Source organism: Xenopus tropicalis, chromosome 2, assembly GCF_000004195.4.
Source record: "Xenopus tropicalis strain Nigerian chromosome 2, UCB_Xtro_10.0, whole genome shotgun sequence".
Lineage (NCBI taxonomy): Eukaryota > Metazoa > Chordata > Amphibia > Anura > Pipidae > Xenopus > Xenopus tropicalis.
Window position 1 is genome coordinate 173,630,008 of NC_030678.2, and position 7,379 is coordinate 173,637,386.

General features: G+C 44.4%; 1 long non-coding RNA gene across 1 annotated transcript; it reads right to left on the reverse strand.

The window, feature by feature from the left end:
- Positions 1 to 332: 332 nt before the first annotated feature.
- On the reverse strand, positions 333 to 7,379 carry LOC116408917. The gene is made up of 3 exons (XR_004221416.1): positions 7,291 to 7,379; positions 2,559 to 2,604; positions 333 to 439 (listed from the first exon to the last, which is right to left on the reverse strand). It is a non-coding gene; the product is annotated as an uncharacterized LOC116408917 (long non-coding RNA).

Sequence of the window (7,379 nt, forward strand, 5' to 3'; positions counted from 1 at the left end):
ACAAGGCTGCAGGCTGAGTTATACAGGGAACTCTGAGTATCACTCATGTATTATAAGGGATAATGTACCCCCTACTGTAAATGATAAGGATATTAGCAGTCACTGAGGGGTTCTGTGCCCCCCATATAAAGGCACAAGGCTGCAGGCTGAGTTATACAGGGAACTCTGAGTATCACTCATGTATTATAAGGGATAATGTACCCCCTACTGTAAATGATAAGGATATTAGCAGTCACTGAGGGGTTCTGTGACCATATAGGGAAAATCTGACATTTCTAGGGGAAGTTTCCTATAGACACTATTGCCGATAAAGTTTCGTTTAGATTTTTAAATTCATAGTTGCAGAGGGTATAGTTTCCCTTTAATATGGTTTGGTTTATAAACAGCCCATGCAACCTCATTATGTTCCATCGCTTCCAAAGTCTTCTACATGTGGATCCTGTGCAAAACAAAAATAAAGAGGTTTAGGGAGGAAATTCCTTTCTAATTATAAATAGAATAATTATAACAAAATAAAACAAAGCACTCGTTTCCCCCCTCTTAGTAGGGAAATTGGGAGTTTTGACTTCTATTTACTCACAGACTGTAGGAGGAATTCTCCATTCATTTCCTACAATCCCACTTGTTACAAATTCAAAGTAAAGAGAGAGAATATCTCAGTTTGTAGCTATGAATAGAAGCGCAGTGTCCTATCAGCTCTGCCCATGCAGGAAGGAAACGCTTTACTGTAACTACTGCGCTGAGTGTCAGATCCACCGTGTGTCACATGTACCGCTCTGTATGTTATGTCTGTGTGTAAAGTATAACTACTGCATTGCACTTACTAACTGGCTACAAATTAAGGGGATCAGCCCCAGTCCCTTCCCAGAGGCTATTATCCCCCCGCTGCTACTATAGGCACCATCTCTCCCTACTATACCTGCTATCCCACAGCCCCAGTCCCTTCCCAGAGGCTATTATCCCCCCGCTGCTACTATAGGCACCATCTCTCCCTACTATACCTGCTATCCCACAGCCCCAGTCCCTTCCCAGAGGCTATTATCCCACTGCTACTATAGGCACCATCTCTCCCTACTATACCTGCTATCCCACAGCCCCAGTCCCTTCCCAGAGGCTATTATCCCCCCACTGCTACTATAGGCACCATCTCTCCCTACTATACCTGCTATCCCACAGCCCCAGTCCCTTCCCAGAGGCTATTATCCCCCCACTGCTACTATAGGCACCATCTCTCCCTACTATACCTGCTATCCCACAGCCCCAGTCCCTTCCCAGAGGCTATTATCCCCCCACTGCTACTATAGGCACCATCTCTCCCTACTATACCTGCTATCCCACAGCCCCAGTCCCTTCCCAGAGGCTATTATACCCCCCCACTGCTACTATAGGTACCATCTCTCCCTACTATACCTGCTATCCCACAGCCCCAGTCCCTTCCCAGAGGCTATTATCCCCCCACTGCTACTATAGGCACCATCTCTCCCTACTATACCTGCTATCCTACAGCCACAACCATGGAGCATAGGAAATGCTTACACCTGTAGCTGCATGACAACCACTGAGTGAAGGATTTCTTTCTACAAAATTAACTCCAGACCGCTAATTCATTTCAGCTCTTTGAGTATAATTCTGGCTGTGGAAAAGCTTCCAAGGTTCTGACCCATATAATTGCTTCCAGCCATAGCTTCTACTTGCTGAACCCCCACAGCTCCCACTGGAGCTCAGCGCAGCACAGTGTCTCCATATTACATAGATATATAAGATTGCAATTCCAGATTTTTTTGGACCTACATACAACTGGTTTCTAGGGTTTCAGATCTTATAGATAGAAAGGAAATGTTGTGGTTATTAAGGGAGATCCAGCCATGAACTATTGCCCTGGGCCCCATGCATAGTGAAATAAGGAGACAGTAGGGAAAGATGGGGACAGTAGGGCAAGATGGAGACAGTAGGGAAAGATGGGGACAGTAGGGCAAGATGGAGACAGTAGGGAAAGATGGGGACAGTAGGGCAAGATGGAGACAGTAGGGAAAGATGGGGACAGTAGGGCAAGATGGAGACAGTAGGACAAGATGGAGACAGTAGGACAAGATGGAGACAGTAGGACAAGATGGAGACAGTAGGACAAGATGGAGACAGTAGGACAAGATGGGGACAGTAGGACAAGATGGAGACAGTAGGACAAGATGGGGACAGTAGGACAAGATGGAGACAGTAGGACAAGATGGAGACAGTAGGACAAGATGGAGACAGTAGGGCAAGATGGAGACAGTAGGGCAAGATGAAGACAGTAGGGCAAGATGGAGACAGTAGGGCAAGATGGAGACAGTAGGACAAGATGGAGACAGTAGGACAAGATGGGGACAGTAGGACAAGATGGAGACAGTAGGACAAGATGGGGACAGTAGGACAAGATGGAGACAGTAGGGCAAGATGGGGACAGTAGGACAAGATGGAGACAGTAGGACAAGATGGGGACAGTAGGACAAGATGGGGACAGTAGGACAAGATGGGGACAGTAGGACAAGATGGTAGCAGTAATATCAGTAGTACATAACCTGTTGTAACCTGGGCAGCTCTGTTTCATGTAGATAAGGAATCCAGCTAGAAAATAAAGGCAGAACTATGTCATGGGATTTACTGAATATTGAGGGAAAATGAATACACAGGGTATATTGCCTCCCCCTCCCACTAACCCCCCAGCTCCCCTCACTATTCCTAATCCACCAGCACCACAGTTCCCTTCTATCAGTGCGTCAGTAACAGGGAACAACGTGCTCTTGTACTGTGCTGCCTCCTCCATGTTTAGGGCTGCCAAGTCCTTGCAGAATCTGGCACAGACAGGCAACAGAAGAACCCAGGGTGCCAGGTAAAATAAAAGCAAATGAGCTATTAGCATTTGAAATGTGGCCTTGGGTAGGTGCTCAGATAATGACCCCATTCTGAATGCTGATTTTTGATGCATCAAATGCAAGGTGTGTCCCTTACCCACTAAGCAAGGGGGCGCTATAGTGCTTGTAAAATAACACTTTCATGATTTTCCTTATTCTATTTTATATAGGTACAGGTATTGGACCCCTTATCCAGAAACCCATTATCCAGAAAGTTCCGAATTACGGAAAGGCCATCTCCCATAGACTCATTTTAATGAAATAATTCACATTTTTAAAAATGGTTTCCTTTTTCCCTGTAATAATAAAACAGTACCTGTGCTTGATCCCAACTAAGATATAATTACCCCTTATTGGGGCAGAACAGCCCTATTGGGTTTATTTAATGGTTAAATGATTCCCTTTTCTCTGTAATAATAAAACAGTACCTGTACTTGATCCCAACTAAGATATAATTACCCCTTATTGGGGCAGAACAGCCCTATTGGGTTTATTTAATGGTTAAATGATTCCCTTTTCTCTGTAATAATAAAACAGTACCTGTACTTGATCCCAACTAAGATATAATTACCCCTTATTGGGGCAGAACAGCCCTATTGGGTTTATTTCATGGTTAAATGATTCCCTTTTCTCTGTAATAATAAAACAGTACCTGTACTTGATCCCAACTAAGATATAATTACCCCTTATTGGGGCAGAACAGCCCTATTGGGTTTATTTAATGGTTAAATTATTCCCTTTTCTCTGTAATAATAAAACAGTACCTGTACTTGATCCCAACTAAGATATAATTACCCCTTATTGGGGGCAGAACAGCCCTATTGGGTTTATTTAATGGTTAAATGATTCCCTTTTCTCTGTAATAATAAAACAGTACCTGTACTTGATCCCAACTAAGATATAATTACCCCTTATTGGGGCAGAACAGCCCTATTGGGTTTATTTAATGGTTAAATGATTCCCTTTTCTCTGTAATAATAAAACAGTACCTGTACTTGATCCCAACTAAGATATAATTACCCCTTATTGGGGCAGAACAGCCCTATTGGGTTTATTTAATGGTTAAATGATTCCCTTTTCTCTGTAATAATAAAACAGTACCTGTACTTGATCCCAACTAAGATATAATTACCCCTTATTGAGGCAGAACGGCCCTATTGGGTTTATTTAATGGTTAAATGATTCCCTTTTCTCTGTAATAATAAAACAGTACCTGTACTTGATCCCAACTAAGATATAATTACCCCTTATTGGGGCAGAACAGCCCTATTGGGTTTATTTAATGGTTAAATGATTCCCTTTTCTCTGTAATAATAAAACAGTACCTGTACTTGATCCCAACTAAGATATAATTACCCCTTATTGGGGCAGAACAGCCCTATTGGGTTTATTTAATGGTTAAATGATTCCCTTTTCTCTGTAATAATAAAACAGTACCTGTACTTGATCCCAACTAAGATATAATTACCCCTTATTGAGGCAGAACGGCCCTATTGGGTTTATTTAATGGTTAAATGATTCCCTTTTCTCTGTAATAATAAAACAGTACCTGTACTTGATCCCAACTAAGATATAATTACCCTTATTGGGGGCAGAACGGTTCTATTGGGTTTATTTAATGGTTAAATGATTCCCTTTTCTCTGTAATAATAAAACAGTACCTGTACTTGATCCCAACTAAGATATAATTACCCCTTATTGTAACCAAAACAAACCTATTGGATTTAAATACTGTTTAAATAGTTTTTTTTAGTAGACTTAAGGTAGGAGATCTGAATTACGGAAAGATTTCTTATCCAGAACATCCCAGGTCCCAAGCATTCTGGATAACAGGTCCAACCTGTACATATAAAAAAATCCACATATGGAGTCATATAAGCTCCCTCTCAGTAGCTCCCCCTGCTGGTAACCTTAGGCCTCTACATTGCAGGTTGATCATCACTGAGCATGCCCAGCAAATACCCACATTATTCCACTGCCCAGCCAATGAGCATTTTTAGTTCCACAGACACCCCGGATAGGGACGAACCAACATGAATATCGTAGGTTACTACACGAACAACTACCGTAGAGTAAATATTCCCTGCACTGCTGGCTCTGACTCATGACACAATCTAATTAACAGACCTGGAGGAGGACTGAATTCTGCTACATTGGTTAAAGAGTCAGAACCAGAGAACAGAAAGGGATTGCCAGACTATACACCCCCCCCCCCCCCCCCAGCTTGTTAGTTGCATTACATCAGGATTCCATGTACTGCCGACTGGTTGAGCAACGTCTCAGAGATCAGAAAGATCCTTTGGTTTTCCCTCTATTTCTTGTGGGAAGGGGAGGGGCCTGATGGAAGGAAGGCGGGGCAATCCCTACAGGCGTGTCAGAGAACTTTCACCCACACACACCCGATAGGACATGCTGGTTAGATATGGATACCCTCCATTTTCATGTCTAGAGAAGAAAGGCTACATTCTTGTTCCGGGTGGATAAAAAATAGGCTCCAGAGAATGCATTTCAGTCAACTGTACTAGTAGTAGTAAGTATTTAAAAAGCACCAATCTATTCAACAGTGTTGTACAATAGAAGGGTGTATAAACCAAATATACAGATTACCCACATATACTAAGTATGGGGTAAAGCGAGCCTTGGAGCTTACAATCGAAAAGGAGAGGGGGAGTGGAACAGCAAATAGGCCATTTAGTATGTGGGGTGCAAAGTGCAAACACTGAATACAATCCCCCATGTTTGTTTGCACTTTGTACCCTGCCTTTATCTTTCTATTTAGGCTCTCTCCCATTTATATTCTGGTCTGTCATTCAAACCACTGTCTGGTTGCTAAGGTAAACAAGACCCTAGCAACCAGATAACTGCTGAAATTCAAAGAAAGAAAAAGCTAAATAACTTAAAAAATGTTTCAGCCCCTGTGACATCTAATGTTCCGTGCAGCTAAGGACGGGGGAACTCTAGCAGCGGGCACTGAGCCTATCTCTGTAACTGCGCCACTCAGCCTTATCACTGTCACTTGGGCATCACTGGGCAACATGATAGGGGGTGCTGGCACTGGGCAGTCTGGCATGAGAAACAAAGCACAATGTACCGCTGCTCAGTGCCCTTAAGGTGGCCATACGCGCTACGATCTGCGACCTCACCAAGCAATCGGATCTTCTCCCGATATCGCCCACCTACGGGTGGGCGATATCGGGTGAATTCAGACTAATTCGGTCGTTTGGCCCTAGGGCCAAATGATAGAATTAGAATGCCTGTAATAGGTGCAATCAGTTGATGCGGTCCCCGATCCGACTAGATTTTTTAACCTGCCTGATCGAGATCTACCAGATTTCAGGCCAGATGTTGGTCGGGCAGGCCTGTCGTTTGTGCCCCTACACGGGCCAATAAGCTGCCGAGTCGGTCTAAGGGACCCATATCGGCAGCTACAATCGGCCCGTGTATGGCCACCTTTACACTTATCTCCCCTTCCTGAGGATGCTGGAGGGCCACATGTTGGATCTTTGTAACAGTAGTGTAACTACCGGAGCTCGCACCCAGGCCCGCACCTCCTCAGGGCCCGATGGACCCTGGCACCAGAAAAATGTGTTGGAGCGGCCGACACCCAGGCCCGGGGGTGTCTACTTACACCCCTGCTTTGTAATTCTATTTAACCCCCTACAAGGGGCCCGAGGTGCAGTGCCACAATAATAACCAATGACGGGCTCCTGATTTAATTCGGGGCCCCTTTTCTATACGTTAAGTAAAGGCGGCCATACACGGGCAGATTTCAGTTGCCGATTTGGGTCCTTCAGATTTGGCAGCTTATCTTCCTGTGTATGGGGACTCCCAATGGGCCTTGGACTTACATTGGGCAGATCTCGATCGGGCAGGTTTGACTGGGGACCCCATTGGCTCATTGATGTAGCCCTTGGCCCGACTGCCCATATACCCGCCATTTTAATTCAATCGTTTGGCCCTATGGCTTCCCCAGGGTGGGCATATCGGGGGAAAGATTTGCTGGTTTGCTGTCCAGTTATGGTTACGGTTACGGCCACCTTAAAGGGGAACTGTCACCCACACATAAAAAGCTGTATAATAAAAGTCCTTTAAAAATTAAACCCAAATTCTTTTTTTTAATTGTCATCCATACCAGCTCAGATTTTTAAATACATTTTAATGATGGTCTGCACATAACAATAAAACTATGATGGTAAAGATACAGAAAAGCCACAATGCCACTTTACCACACAACCTAAAGTAACACATAAATCAAGAGCTCTCACCGTTGGCCACGCCCACACTGTCAGTCCCGCCCCCCCAGGTAGGATTTTTTTCGGATGTATAAGGAGCTGTAGCTCCGCCCTTTCTCGGGAATTACTAGCCACGCCTTCCAGTTTTGTACTTTACTGTCTCCTACCGCAGCCCCGCCCCGCAGGCGGTTGATTCTCCAGTTGGCCCAGTCCCATAAAGTTGTCCCGCCTCCTGCTTGTCATTGGAGGTTATTGA